This window comes from Jaculus jaculus, chromosome 7 (assembly GCF_020740685.1).
Source record: "Jaculus jaculus isolate mJacJac1 chromosome 7, mJacJac1.mat.Y.cur, whole genome shotgun sequence".
Taxonomy (NCBI): Eukaryota; Metazoa; Chordata; class Mammalia; order Rodentia; family Dipodidae; genus Jaculus; species Jaculus jaculus.
In genome coordinates this window covers 37,078,477-37,094,695 of record NC_059108.1, presented here as the reverse complement: position 1 = coordinate 37,094,695, position 16,219 = coordinate 37,078,477, and positions in this window count along the sequence as shown.

Sequence of the window (16,219 nt, the reverse complement as noted above, 5' to 3'; positions counted from 1 at the left end):
GTGAGCCTGTCTATCATTGTGAGAAAAATTGGCAGTATTTGTTGCCAATGATAAAATTTGAGCTTTCAAGCAAACATCAGAATTTTGGAAAACTTGTATCCACCACTGTGAGCCTGGCAGCTTCCCAGGGCCTCAAAGCTTTTCTGCAAGAGCGGTTGGCTATAAATGAATCTGTCAACATTTGGAAGCTCTACCTAATTCAATGAACAAGAGGCTTTCTGAATGATCAACATACAGTTACAAAATCATACATGACTAGAAGAGCCATTCTCAGTTCAGAATAGACCGGGGGGTAGGCATCATAGCTCACTGACAGGGTTTTGGGTTTCACGGAGCACCTGATTTTAAAGAACCTACAACCTGAGTTTTGGTATAATAAGAAAGAAGGTTCACATCTACCCCTGAAGCTTTTGAGACACTCTTTCTTTGGCTAGCTTATATCAGTGTAAAGATGGACTTTTCTTCAAATGCTTTAATCAAGGCATCAAAACAGATCAAGTGCAGAAGAAAACACAAGATTTCAATTGTCTTTCACTAAGACAGACAGTAAAAAGACTTAAAAGGGCTGAAGAGATGGCTTAGTGGTTAAGGTGCTTGCCTGTGAAGCCCAAGGACCCAGGTTTGATTCCCTAGGACCCACATAAGCTATGCCTCTGGAGTTCATTTGTACTGGCTAGAGGCTCTGTCATGCCCATTCTCTCTCTCTCTCTCCTTTGTGTCTCTCTCAAATAGATACAAATATTTAAATAAAATAGACCTAAAAATACAATGCAAGAGGTTGGCAAGATAGCTCAGCAGTTAAAGACACTCTCTTGCAAAGCCTGTCGTCTTGGGTTTGCTTGTCCAGCACCCACATAAAGCAAAGTGGTGCATGTTGCTGTGGTCCCAGCATGCCTGTAGTGGGAGATGGGGCCAGAAGAACCTGACAGGCCAGTTGGTCTGATGCTCTTTTGTAGCCTGGCAGTTCATGTGCAACAGCAGCATACCCTGTGTCAAAGCAGGTATGGCACATATACCTCAAAGTTGTCTGTGATCACATGTGCACTGTGACACACACACCCATATACCTGCACATGCACACACAAATCAATTTAAAAAACAAAACAGGGCTGGAGAGATGGCTTAGCAGTTAAATGCTTGCCTGTGAAGCCTAAGGACCCCGGTTTGAGGCTCAACTCCCCAGGACCCATGTTAGCCAGATGTACAAGGGGGCGCAAGTGTCTGGAGTTCACTTGCAGTGGCTGGAGGCCCTGGCACGCCCATTCTCTCTGTCTGTCTGCCTCTTTCTCTGTCTGTTGCTCTCAAATAAATAAATAAACAAAAAAAATTTAAAAAAAAATAAAAAACAAAACAATTCCAGCTTTTGTTAAGCTTTTTGGTTTTGAAAGTTACTTTTTATAAAATATGTACTTTTGTTAATATGGCATGGGTTTATTATTATTTTTAAATTCTTAACTATTTAGGGCTGGTGACATGGCTCAGCAATTAAGAAACTTACCTGCAAAGCCTAACAACCCAGGTTCGGTTCTCTAGTACCCATGTAAATCCAGATGCACAAAGCGGTGCATGCATCTGGAGTTCCTGACACACCCATTCTCTCTGTCTCTCTTTCCCTCTCTGCTTGCAAAAAATTTTAAAAACTTACAAGTTGTCAGTTGCCATTACTAAGTGAAGTTAGTATTAACAAGTAGGATCTATGTAAACAAAACCTCTTTGGGGTGTTCAGTAATTAAGATTGTAGTGGGGTTTTCAGATCCTCGTTGGAGAACCGGTGCATTCATATACCAGATCCTTCACAATCTCACCTGAACTGTCTTTCCAACACCTTTCCTGACTCTTCACATCATCTCCCTTTCCTTCTACCAACCGTTCCATGTCCAGAAATGCCCAAAACCTTCCAGGCTCGCCTGTCACCATTTAGGCTGCACTCCTTATTTCCATCATTTTCTTGAATTCCTTCCCTGCTACTCCATATATGTCAATGTCAACTAATTATTTTTAAAAACTGAATTTAGTAAGCACATTTCCGACTACACTGGAAAGTGAACTAGGAGCCCAGATTTCTTTCACATCTATCTCTCCTATGCGTTAGTCCCTCAGGGTAAGGACATTTTCACCCTTAACATAGGAACTCCAGTAGCTAGTCTGGCTCCCAGCCAACTGCTGGTGGTCAATATTCAAAAACAGAATGTGCAAAGGAAGAAAAGAGGAAATTTCTTCTCCCTCTCCTGCCCTGACCTAAAGTGACCTTGGTAAGACAGACGAGCCAGAAGGCCTTGGTGCATACTTCAGCCCCAAGCTGCCCAACACACACACACACACACACACACACACACACACACACACACACACAGAGAGAGAGAGAGAGAGAGAGAGAGATACACCCTTTTCTCCTCACTTCTAGACATGCCTCCTTTTAACTAAATGAAGACAAAGATGCCCCACTCCAGTTGAATTGTGAACCACCCTGTCCAGAGAAAACTTACCCTACCCCGCTATTGTGGTCACAGGTAACTCCATGATACCATTGTTCCCTGAGTGTGAGATTTGGGGGATGCATATATCAGTTGTACATATTCTGTCACCTTGGGCCAGGTGTGAACTGAATTACCAACCCAGCTTTCTCTTAAGGTACAATGACTGCAAGGTTGGGACAAGAGACCAAACTTGGTTTTTGTTGCAATTTCCATTTTAATAGGCAGTTAAAATTTCCTGTTAAATTAGGGGGATGCTAGAATTATTTCATTCTTTGTAGCACAGAAAGGCTGGAAGAGGCTCTTCCCTTTCCTTTGCCACTATATGTTTTATTCTGCATCACATGCAGGTGGTGGTTCCCTCTTTTGACTGGCTTCTTGGCTACTACCTCACTTAGCAAATTCTGCTTCCCAGGCCCTTCTCTTAAAAAAAATGATGTAAGTAATTTCATTCTGTAGTTTTCTTTATGGAAAAAATCTTCAACATCTGAGCATTAATTCAGATTACAATTTTTATTTATCAATTGGGTGGCAGTTATATTGGCGTCCACTTGCATGTTCCAAAGAAATGATCACACAGAAGTATATTCTGTGGGGGTAACAAAAATTAAAAGACAACTTAATGGGACTGGAGAGATAGCTTAGCAGTTAAGGCACTTGCCTGCGAAAACCTAAGGACCCAGGTCCGATTTCAGGTCCCACGTAAGCCAGCTGCACAAGGTGGCACATGCACCTGGAGCTTGTTTGCAGTGGCTAAAGGTCCTGATGTGCCCATTCTCTGTCTCTCCACCTTTCTGTCTCTATTTAATAATAATAATAATAATAATAATAATAATAACAACAACAACAACAACTTAATGTCCATTACAGTAAATGTCCCTCCGGTTCTAAAATGGAATAGGAGATTCAAGGGACAATTGAAAAGAATTGCCATGTGTAAATCAAGAAGCCTAACCTATTCCAGCAACACCCCAGAACACGTGCCATTTCCAAATAACCCATCACTTCTTCCAAGGGGAGGTAATAAGTTTCAATAAGGAAGGAAAAGTGATCATGCTGTCTTCAACCAAGGATTCATTTAAACATAGCTGTTGGTAAGTTCTATTGTTTCCCAAACCCAAGAAGTGGTTCTCACCTCAATGGAACAAATGAATATGCTGGGGGGGAGGGTCAAGCTAGAAAAATAGAATGCATTTTTGAGCTAATTTAACAAGAACAAAAGGTGATTTCAAGAGAAAACCTGTCTGGACTTTGGAACCACTTCATCTACTTTGGGCACACTAAGCAACTCTATTCTGACAGCCCTATTCCAGAGGTACCTGTGAGGGCAGCCAACAGACAAGAGCACGTCTGACCCAGCATGTGGCAAGTTCTAGGAAGAAGAACATTCAAAAATGGGTGAAATAAAAGGCTTTACTGTGAAGCATAATAAGATAGAGGATAATTTTTGACTAAAGTTGGAATCTCATTTTAAAGCAGCAACTAATTTATTCACACATAAGTGAAGAACAACATATTTGAATTTTACAGGAGTCATTTGTGGAGAAATGGACTCTGTGTTAGACATTTCAATTTGGATCTACAAAATCTATGATTAAAGTTAACTGTTTTGAGGACAGAGTGCATTCATAGGTTTTGCCCATGGAAAAACTATGATTTCTCATGCTACAATCATTAATGCAATAGATGTATTTGATCTTCCCAAGAGCATGTGTGGTGGGTCAGTCCAAGACCAAAGGATTTCTAGGTTTGTCAAAATAAGACTTATGAGCTGGAGAGATGGCTCAGCAGTTAAAGGCACACTTGCTTGCAAAACCTGACAACCTGTACCCACGTAAAGCCAGATGCACAAATTGGTGCATGCATCTGGAGTTCATTTGCAGAGACAGAAGGCTCTGGCATACCCATACTTATAAATGCACATTATGACGTTTCTCCATAAACTCATATGTTCTGAATGTTTTGTCCCCCAGCTGATGAAAATGTAGGAATTGTAATCTTGCTGAAGGAGATGTGTTGTTGGGGGCTGGCTTGTGGGTATAATAGCCAGTTTCCCTTTGTCAGTGTTCAGTTCACTCTCATGCTGTAGTGTTTCACCTGATGTGACAGAGGTGATGTCCAGCTTCTATTCAAGCCATGTGGAACTTCCCCTTGAGTCTATAAGCCAAAATAAACCCATTCTTCCCGTAAGTTGCTTCTGGTTAGGTGTTTTGTTCCAGCAATAAGAAGGTAACTACAACAGAAAATGGGTACTGAGAAGTGGAGTAGTTACTGCTAGAAACCTGACCATGTGGATTTTTAATTTGTGGAAGAAATGGGAAGGGATTTGAAACATTGGCCGAAGACACACTTTGCAATGTTAAAGGCAGAGTCTGGGACTATTCTGGTCACAGTTTAGAGACCTAAATGGAGAAAGAACTAAGGACTGCACAGGTTTGTAAGAAAGAACTTTGCTGGGACTGGGCTAAAAGCAGTGTCACAGTTATCTTCTGGTTGCTGGCACAAAGCACACAACCAAAAGCAGCTTGTAGGAGGAAAGGGTTTATTTTGGCTTACAGACTCAAGCAGAAACTCCATGATGGCAGAGGAAAATGTGGCATGAGCAGAGGCTGGACATCACCTCCTGGCCAACATCAGGTGGACAACAGCAGCAGGAGAGAGTGCCAAATGCTGGCAAGGGGAAGCTGGTCATAACAGTCATAAGCCAGCCCCCAACAACACAACTCCTCCAGCAAGACTCCTATTTCCAAATTGTCACTAGCTGGGGACAAAGCATGCAGAACACATGAGTTTATGGGGCACACCTAATTCAAGCTACTACATCCCACCCCAGCCCCCATAAACTGATGACCATCCATGATGTAAAATGTAATGCATTCAATCCAACTTTAAAGTTCCTATAGTTTTTTATCAATCCCAACACTGTTCAAATATTCCCATAGCCCAAGGTCTCTTAACTGTCTTCTGCACTTAAAAAATTACAGTTAGGGGCTGGAGAGATGGCTTAGCAGTTAAGCACTTGCTTGTGAAGCCTAAGGATCCCAGTTCGAGGCTTGATTCCCCAGGACCCACGTTAGCCAGATGCATAAGGGGGCACATGCATCTGGAATTTGCAATGGCTGGAGGCCCTGGCACACCCATTCTCTCTCTCTCTCTGCCTCTTTCTTGCTGTCACTCTTAAATAAATAAGTAAATAAATAAATTTTTAAAAATTACAAATGGGGCTGGAGAGATGGCTGAGCTTGTCTGTGAAACCTAAGGACTCATTTTCAACTCTCCAGGTCCCACATAAGCCAGACGCACAGTGACGCCAAGCATGCAAGATCACACATGCGCACAAGGGGCACACGTGTCTGGAGTTCGGTTGCAGTGGCTGAAGGCTCTGGAACACCAATCTTCTCTCTTTCCCTCTCTCTCCCTCTCTCGCTCGCTCGCTCACTCTCTCTCTCACACACACACACACACATACACTTGCTCTCTCACATCAAAAAGGCCAGTCTGTTGGGCTTGCCTCAAGAAAAATAACAACTGTCTATTTAGGAGAATCAAATTATTACATAAAATGCCTCTTTTTGTTGGTGGTGGTGGTGGCAGTGGTGGTCATGGTGGCCTGTGGGTCTTCTCTTGGGATGTAGACAGCTGAGTAGAAATGTTCTACAACCACACTAATGTAGGATCTCAAGGTGCCGCTATGGGTCACGACCAAGTCAGGGCTATATGAAGACTTTTTTCCCTTTAATAGTGGCACTAATCTCCCTATGACCTGGGACATGACTTTTTAAACTATGTCTTTATTTATTTATTTGAGAGAAAAAGAGAGAGGTTATGGGTGCTCCAGGGCCTCCTGCCACTCACTGCAAACAAACTCCAGACACATGTACCCCTTTGTGCATCTGGCTTTACATGGGTACTGGGGAATCAAACTCGGGCTAGCAGACTTTGCCAAGCAAGTGTCTTTAAGTAGCCGAGCCATCCCTCCAGCCCTGGTTTTTGATACACCATTTTGACCCAAGAGGAAGGAACTTCAAGGGTTCCCATTGGCTTCTCCTACTCTGAGGGCATCTGACTCCCAGTCCAGCAATCCAGTGTAGTTGTGCAAGTCAGTTTTCCAACAGTATGACAAATACCTCAGATAAATCAACTTATAAGGGAAATGGTTTCTTTAGGCCCGTAGTTTTGGACGTTTCAGTTCTTAGTTGGCCCCATTGCATGTTGGGCAAAAATGTTCACTTTGTGGCCTGGAAGATAGTAAGGACTTAGGCCAGCATCCTATAATCCTCTTCAAGTTTATGCCCTCTTAGAGTATCTAGCAAATCCCATGAAGATAAAACTAGACAGAAGTCTTTGACATGCAGGCCTTTACGGGGACGTTTAGAATGAAATTGGAAACACAGCAGTTATTCCAGCTGAAATGCACTCCACTTCCTCACCCACGGGTCCTGTGCCTGCACGTCCAACCAGCTGGATGGAAAATATTTGGGGAAGGAAAATTGCATGTGTTTTGAACACTTACTTCTTTTCTTGTCATTATTCCCTAAACAATAGAGTATAATAAGTATTTACATGTCATTTGCACTTCATTATGTATCATTAGTAATCTAGGGACAATTTAAAGTATATGGGAGGATTGCAGAGGTTATTGGAAAATACTACACACATTTCAATCTTTGGGGTCTCCTGAAACCAACCCCCACACATACAGAGGTCCAGTTATCTTCTCATCCTGAGAAGTGACAGCACAATGGGCCCACAGTGAGCTGGACAATGGCCTGGACTCCTGGATGCTATGGGCCTTTCCACTCACAGGGGCCATGATGACACCTTGCATCTTGTGATGTCAGTGGTAACTCACATCTGTGACTACTAATGAGTTGATGTACAGGACCCAGAGAAACTGGATTCAGATCTCTGGTCCACCACTCGATGAACAAGAAACTAAGTAATGTAGAGCCTCATTTTAATTTCTACCCAATGGCCTATGATAGTCTATTTGAATAGCATGAATTACATTTCTATAATTTTTGATGGTTAAGTAAGATATTCCATTAACAGAGTTTAGGGACTGGAGAGATGGCTTAGCAGTTAAGGTGCTTTCCTGTGAAGCCTAATGATTCATGTTCAACTCTCCAGGCCCCACGTAAGCCAGATACACAAGGTGATGCAAGCGTGCAAAGTTGCACATTTGCACAAGGTGGTATATGTGTCTAGAGTTTGACTGCAGTGTGTGGAGGCCCTGGCGCACCAATTTTCTCTCTCCTCTCTCTCTCTCTTAAAAACAAAAATGGAATTTAGAAGAGGGTTTGGAAGAGGTGGCTCAGCAGTTGAGGCACTTGCCTGCAAAGCTAATGACCCTGGTTGGTTCCCCAGTACCCATGGAAAGCCAGATGCACAGAGAAGCACATGCATCAAGTTTATTTGCAGAAGCTGGAGGCCCTGGTGTGCCCCTTTACTCTTTCTTTTTCTGTCCATACCTCTCTCCTCCTCTCTTCTCCTGTCCTCTCTTTGAAAATAAATAAAAATAGAAGAGTTTAGAAGAATTAGCCACTATTGTGTCTAGAAACTAAAAGTCATGTGTGGTCCAATACTTTTCCTGAAAGTTTGAAAATCTATAAAGTTTAGCATCCTTTTTATCTCTGCACCTGGTTGGCTCTGGTTTGGAGTGCCTTGCTATAAACAGCTTCGTGGGGAGTAGTGAGAAGCTGAGAACTACCCAGCTCAAGAAAGTAGTCAAGCACAGAACTTGGGGACTAGAAAACATTGACTAAGGGGGGCACAGAGCTACCAAGGCTGAGATTTGAATGACATAAATATTTCTGGGCTAACAAGGGCAGCCTAAGCTGGGTGAGAGTACCCTGACTATGAGAAGAGCATACTTGGGTAGCCTTATCCACCTGCAGATAGCTGTGTGAAGAATATTTTATTCACCATAATTCTAAGATGATGAATTCTTCCTAGAAAACACAGTACAAAAGCTGGGTGTGGTGGCGCACGCCTTTAATCCCACCACTCAGGAGGCAGAGGTAGGAGGATTGCCTACCTCTCTCAAATAAATTTTTAAAAAAATTTTAAAAACATCTTTGGTCTTTTAAAATATATTTTTATTTATTTACTTGAGAGAGAGAAGGAGAGAGAAAGAGAATGGACGTGCTAGGGCCTCTAGCCACTACAAACAAACTCCAGACACATGTGCCACCTTGTCCATCTGACTTACATGGGCTCTGGGGAATTGAACAGGGGTCCTTTGGCTTTGCAGGCAACCGCCTTAGCTGCTAAGCCATTTCTCCAGTCCTACCTTTGGTCGCTTTTAAATGACCTTCTAAGTTTCCCTCTAGGCAGCTGAAATGTGATTGACCTGGAGAATCTACCTCCAGCTCTACTTCCTAAGTCCTGGGCATGCTGAGCTGCAAATCTCAAAATCCCGCTCAAAACCAGACTGTTCTGGGAGGAGAAGGAATATACAGGATGACTGCCATGGTGTGAAAGGTGCTCACTGTTATAGGAGTTGGGGCAACCCCATCGCTGTATGGCCTTGAAAGAAAGTGGAACCTGGGCTTTTGATTGACCTAGGTTTACAACTATCTCCTTAAATTCATGTGAAGTCCATATGTTATGATGAAATCTGATTAGGATGCAATTAATCTGGACATAGTAGTCAGAGAGGTTGTTTTCAAAATAAAAAGTGCCTACGTGTATGAACACAAAAGCAGATGTGCCTTCCTAAGCGTGAGGAAGATTTCTGATTGGAGCTGCTGGGACCAACAATGTTAGCTGTTTATTTGGCACATGTCTACCAAATGAATATATTGAAACCTATCATGGGGCAAATGTATAGTGGAACCTCCTCTGTTCCAAAGCACATTCTGCACAACAGAGTCCGATTGGGGCCTTCTGCCAAGCTTTCCTGTGGTGGGGTTGCCGGTTGGCCATCTGACTCAGCAGAAGACCACAGATCAAAGAGAACAGCATGCACTTGAAGTTCTGGAGCCAGTGGAAGCAGCTGCATTAAGCAGCCCACCCTAAGAATTGGGTAAACCTGGAGCTCTCTGAGTAATCTGCCATCTTACATCCTTCTGTTCCGGAGACGGGATGAGATCCAGGCTTCCAACCTGAACTCTGCATGATCCCCTCTCTTGATGTATTTGTTGGTACCTGTTAGGGTTGGATCTGAAACACCCTCTGCGGGTTCCTGCGTTGAACACATGGCCCAAGTGTGTGATTTTGAAGGCTGTGGAGCCTTTGGGAGGTCAGACCTAGCTGCCAGAAGGAGGTGATCAGAGGCCGGGCCTTTGAAGGTCATGCTTACACCTGGTTACCAACTCCCACTGCCATCCCTCCCCATCATGATGGGCTGAAATCCGTCTGAAACTGTGAGCCAAAACAAACTTGTCTTCCCTTTAGTTGCTTCTGTCTGTCAGTTTTTGTTTTTGTTTTTGTTTGTTTTCACAATGGTGAAAAAAGTGTCTCATACAACCCTGTAAGCCATGGGCTGTGACCCTTCCCATCTCCTACCACACAACTGCCAGCTCTCCCTGTTTCAAGAGCATTTACCCTCCTCCAGCACAGCTGCCAATGACTGTGAGAAGATAGACGTGGAAGTAATATGAATGCATCCATTTACCTGAAGTGCGCCTCAGTGAATTCATTTGAGCAATCTGTGAGTGTGTGTGTGTGTGTGTGTGTGTGTGTGTGTGTGTGTACACAGGTGCTGCTCCACGCTAGATGGGCAGGCATCCAGAAAGTGGAGCGTTAGACAGGGGCGACATCTCCCCAAGGGTCTCCACCATTATCAAGAGGAAAGGTAGCCCTTGACATGTGCAAAGTAGGACCATTATGGGATTGGACCCCATACCTGCTACACACTGAGCTCTGCTCGAGTCAGAGCACTCTGGTAAGGAAAACCTGGTGCCCAAGGAGTTTATGGTCAGGTAGGAAAAGCAAGGAAGAAAAAAAAAAAAATCACACCCACCATGGTATGTCGTAGCAGTGAACTTGTTGCAGGGACAAAACACCTGACCAGAAGCAGCTTATGGGAGAAAAGGGGTTATTTTAGCTTACGGTTTTGAGCAGAAGTTTTATCACAGCAAAGAAAGCATGGCAGGTCTGAGCAGGAAGTCTGGGGCACACCTTTCTATCAGCAGGAAGGTAGTAGAAAAGTAAACTGAGATGGTACTGCTGAAAGGGGCTGGACTATAAAATCCCAAGGTCCACCCCCAGTGACACACCTCCTCCCCAAGCAAGGCTCCATCAACTGGGGATCAAGCATGAGGCTTAATCAGAAGCTCTGGGGGACCTTTTGACATTCAAACCACCACATGCATGGTGTTATTGTGCTAGCCTGGACTTCCCAGGGACACAGAGCCAATAGGAAACACATATGCGTAGCCTACCATAAGGAATTGATTTTCATGTGTAAGAACGTAGGCAAGGTCTACAGTCATACCACGATGACCATGCCCAATCTGATATTAAGGTAGAAGTATGACCCAGCAAGCCAGAGACCCAGAGTGGAAGAGTCAAGTTCAAAGCAAGTTCAAAGGCAAGAACAAAGCTTTTGTCTCATCTCAAAGGCTGATGCCTTTTTCTTCTACCCAGGCCTTCAACTATAACATGAGGCTTGCCCATACTAGGGAGGACAAGTATGTCATCCACTCCAGTGGTGAATCTCTTCCAGAAATACCCTGAGGGACACACCCAGGAAAATGATTGACAACCAACTGGAACTTTCCATTTCCCAGTCACATGAACACAAAATGACCCACTATGTGATCATATGAGATAAGCACAAGGCGTTGTTGGCTCATTGAAGAAAGCACCGACATAGGCTGGACTTGCTGATGAGAAGGAAATAACACTAGAAGGCTTTGTGAGACTTGTGTTGCAAAGCTTGCTGACTGGTTTGGCTTGGTTTCCACCTTCCAGTCACTTATCTCATGACTGTGATCAAATACCTGCTGGAAGCAACTTGAGGGCTTGATTTGGGCTCGTGGTTGGAAGCTTTAGGCACCGTGGCGGCTCATAGCTGTGGTGTCAGGAGCATGAAGCTGCTGGCTCACGTCTCACTGAACCAGGAAACAGAAAAGGGGGAAATCTGCCAGTCAGCTGGATTTGTCTGTTTTGAGGTAGGATCTCGCTCTATCCCAGGTTGACTTGGAATTTACCGTGTAGCCTCAGGCTGGCCTCGAACTCACAGCAATTCCCCTACCTCTACCTCCAGAGTACTGGGATTAAAAGCGTGTGCTACCACATTCGGCCCAGCTGGATTTTTCCCCCTGTTTTTATTCAGCCAGTGACCCCAGATCATGAAGATGGTGCTTCTCTTCTTAGTTAATCATGTCTGGAAACCCCTTTGGACATACCCAAAGATGTGCTTCACCAATGTCCTAAATGTTGTTTCTTTTTTTTTTTTTTTTTTTTTGAGGCAGGATCTCATTCTAGCTCAGGCTGACCTGGAATTCACTCTGTATTCTCAGGGTGGCCTCGAACTCATGGCAATCCTCCTACCTCTGCCTCCCAAGTGCTGGGATTAAAGGCGTGCACCACCACTCGCTAGCTGGGGTTACAGCCTAGGAGTAGATGTTTCAGTGCCCGGCTCTAAATGTTGTTTCTTAAGCAAATCAAACTGACAATCATTTAACCATCACAAACTTGCACCTGTATCCTCAAACATTTTGTTCTAGAAAGAATGCAATGATCACCTCAAAAAGGCCGGAATTGCTGCCTTATAGCCCAAATCACAGAGTGGTGAACATGCCGTGTTTTGTTTCCAACATCAGTACCACGCAATCTGGGCAGAGCCCTTTTCATGCATTTTCACTGCTCCCCAGTGAAAGAATTTAGGCAACCTTTCATGCCATAAACAGCAAAGCAATTTCTATACTCACTTTTTGAAAAATTATTTTCATTATGATAGTTTGACTTTACCTCTGCTAGTTGAAGGAAGGGCAGAGGAGATAATCACAAAATCTTTGGCACTGTGGGTAACAAATTATCCACAAGTACTTTGAAGACGGAAGGTCTGTGAAAACGCACTTAATGGCCACCACCTTCTTGCAAAATGGTCCACCCGGGGAGCAGGAAGGTGATTTCTTGCCAACCCGAGTTACTTATCTTCCTGCATTTATTGTCCTCCTGTGTGGTGTTCGGCAGTATCTCACAAGCTAGAGAGCTTTGAAAATCTACGCTTGGTGGACCTGGGCCACTGGTCACCCAGTCTAGTGTGCATGGAGGAGCTGCCGGGGAGAGTCCCGGGGTACTAGGATTCCAGCAAGCGAGAAGGACTCGTGGAGAAGCGCAGATGCCATGTCGAGTCATAAAGGGCTTTTGGAAATAGCATTCCCCACTCCAGATGGTCTTTGCGATGTTACTTCAGTCATTTCCACTCTCCAGTCCAGTTTCACACCAGTTCACTCTCCTCAACTCAACCGTGCTCAGCAGTACCCGCAGTACCCCCTCTACAGCTGGGCTCAGCCTGATTTAATTTTCCCCACAGGGAAAGGGCGCACACGTCCCAACAACCCCCAGACTCGCCTATGTTCTCACTTTAATTCTCACAATGTGTCCATGAGATATGTATAATTTTTCTGATACAAGGATACTTATTGACCTCCCTAGTGCTTCTTTTTACTCCCCCTGTCCCCTCCTAACCAGGCCATTTAGGGACCATTGTCAATGCTGTCGAAGACATAGGGAGCATTTCTGTGTTGGTTTCCATGAACTAGTAACATGGGAAAAAAGAGAAGCCTATTGAATTTTCAAGATGTTTCAGTAATCTCTTTCACACACCCACCTCCCCACCCCCACTAGAGAAAGAATGAGGCACCAGAAATACTCCTGGAGAGGCGCCTTGGCATGTTATATTTTCTAAAGATGGTCACAAAAATGTGGCCCACCTCACATGTTCTAACAATGTGCAATGCTTTTCCCAAAGAGAGGTAGCATCTGTGTCCCCTTTCCTTGGCTCTAGGCAGGCCTGAGGATGATGTTAGCAGCAGCTCAGGGGCATTTGTTTATTTGCTTAGTTGTTTCCAGTGCTGGAGACCTAACCTAGGACCTTGGGCACCTTAGGCAAGAGCTCTACTCCTAGGCTGTAGCCAAGCTAGTGGCAGTAGCTCGTGTGCGTGCATGGGCCAAATGTGTAGGTGTAATGTGTATGTGTATGCATGTGGAAGCCAGAGACTGACATCAAATGTCTTTCAGACTCCATTTTATTTACTGAGGCAGATCTCTCAACTGAATCCAGAGCTCACCAATTCAGCTTTGTCTAGCTACTCAGCTTGTCTCTGGGATCACTTATCTCTGCCTTCTGAGTACCAGGATTATGGTGGGCCACTGTGGTGGTTTGATTCAGGTGTCCCCCATAAACTTATGTGTTCTTAATCCTAGGTCCCCAGCTGGTTGTAATTTGGGAATTAAAGTCTCCTGGAGTCTGTGTATTGTTGGAGGCGGGCTTATGGGTGTTACAGACAACTTCCCTGTGCCAGTGTTTGGCACACTCCATTGCTATTGTCCACCTTATGTTGGCAAGGGGGTAATGTCCACCCTCTGCTCATGCCATTGTTTTCCCTGCCATCATGGAGCTTCCCCTCGAGTCTGGAAGCCAAACTAAACCGTTTCCTCCCATAAGCTGCTCTTGATTGGGTGTTTTCTGCCAGCAACACGAACCTGACTGCAACAACCGCCATGCCCACCAGACATATCCATGGGTTGGCAAGCTCTTTGTCCCTGGGCCATCTCCCCAGCCCCCATAGTAGCAGAACTGAGACCCTCATCTGTGGGCCCTGAATGTCCCCGCTGTGTGGAAACCTGGGTCACGTAGAGGCTCTCGAGACAACAGCTAGAACTTTGAGCAGCCATCAGCAATCACATGTGTTACACAGGCCTGAACAACTGGTTTCCAGGTGACGGTGCTGTTTGCGGAGGGCTGCAGCACCGGGTGCCACTGCGTGTGGCCCTTCATGCCAGCCCTGCTTCTGGTCCTGCCTCCTGGCTTCCTGACTAGCAAGGACATGAACAAGCCTCTGCCATATGCTCCCCTGCCACACAGCCATGCCCTCATGCCCGCCCCACCATGGTGGACTGTACCCTCTAAAACTGGGAGCCAAAAGAAACCCTCCTCTTGTAAGTTGTTTCTGTCAGATGATAAGGAGAAAAGTAATACAATACCTAAGTGAAGACGCTCTGCCCACCAAATTCCAGTTCTGAGCTGTCAATATGAGGTCATTTGAGGCCTCCTTCATCAGAACAGACAAAGGCGTCCTTATACTGTTTTTTTTTTTTTTGCAAGATCCTTTTTGTTGCTATAATAAAATGTCCAAATCTAGGTAACTTTATAAAGAAAAGAAGTTCAACACCAGGCAACCCCATTAGTCCAGCCTCTGCTTGAGGGCCTAAAGGTTGACAGTGTCATGAAACAGGGAATGTGCAATCATCAGGCAGGAAGCCAGAGAATGATTTAGCAATTTATGAGAACTAGGGTTATAGGAGAACTTCTTTACTCCTGGCCAAGGCCATGTCTCAGTGAACTAGAGGCCTCCCCATAGGCTCCACCTCTTCATATCACCGCACTGGGGATCAAGCTTCCAGCACATGAACCCTTAAGAGACAAAGCATGTCTGAACTTAAGCACTGTCAAACCCCATGAACGTTGTACGTAGATGATTATTCTAGAGAACCCCAGGATGTGAACTTGACACTTCCGCCCCAGATTATAAGTTATAACTTATGTGCCCATGTGATATAGGCTTTAAAATGCAGAGATTGAGAGCTGGAGGGATGGCTTAGCAGTTAAGGCGTTTGCCTGCAAAGCCAAAGGACCCAGGTTTGATTCCCCAGGACCCACATTAGCCAGATGCACAAGGGGGCGCATGTGTCTGGAATTTGTTTGCAGTGGCTGGAGGCCCTGGCGCGCCCATTCTCTCTCTCCCTCTCCCTCTTTCTCTGTCAAATAAATAAAAATAAAATATTTTAAAATGCAGAGCTTTAGAGGTGATTTAAGACCGAGGTTGGAGCCCTCATGGAGGGCGTTTGTCATCCTGGACTCACTTGTCCTTGTCCCCTCTGCCACATGAGGACACGGCACCGAGCTAGTGTCTTGGGAGCAGAGGATAAGCCCTCACGAGCTGCTGTATCTCATGTTGCCTTGATCTTGGGCATCTCAGAATCATAAGAAATGAATTTTATTATTTATAAGCTGCCCAGTCCATGATTGTTTGTTATATGGCAGTACAATCACAGCTTCAAGGCTTGCTTGTAAGGGCAAGGCTGGCCTGAGAAATTCAGTGAATTATTTCGACTGCTTCAAACTGGAAACTTAAAACAGGATTGGGACTTCTTGTTCACTGAACAATGCATGAGACTGTATTTCTAGCATCACAAAAAAAAAGCGGAGGGAACAAAATTTGTTAACATCAGCTTGCTTGAAGTGACTTTCTTGGTATGGGTTTGAGTTGAATGCAATGTCTCCTTCCCCATCAACCAGAAGACCTTGTACCATGGTCAACTACTCTGCTGGCCCCCTTGAATACACCCTGTCCCATCCTTGACAAGTCTCATGAATAATTTTTCTTTAAAAAAAAAAAAACCAAATGAGGTTAATATTCCTTCAGGAAAAACTATTACCACTAAAATGTCACTGCTTTTCCTGCATCTTGTAATTAAAGTCTGCAGCCTCACTCTGGGGGAAGATGATGGGTTTTAATCACTTCCATGAATAATACCGTGTGTGAACAAGCGACAATGGAGGGTCA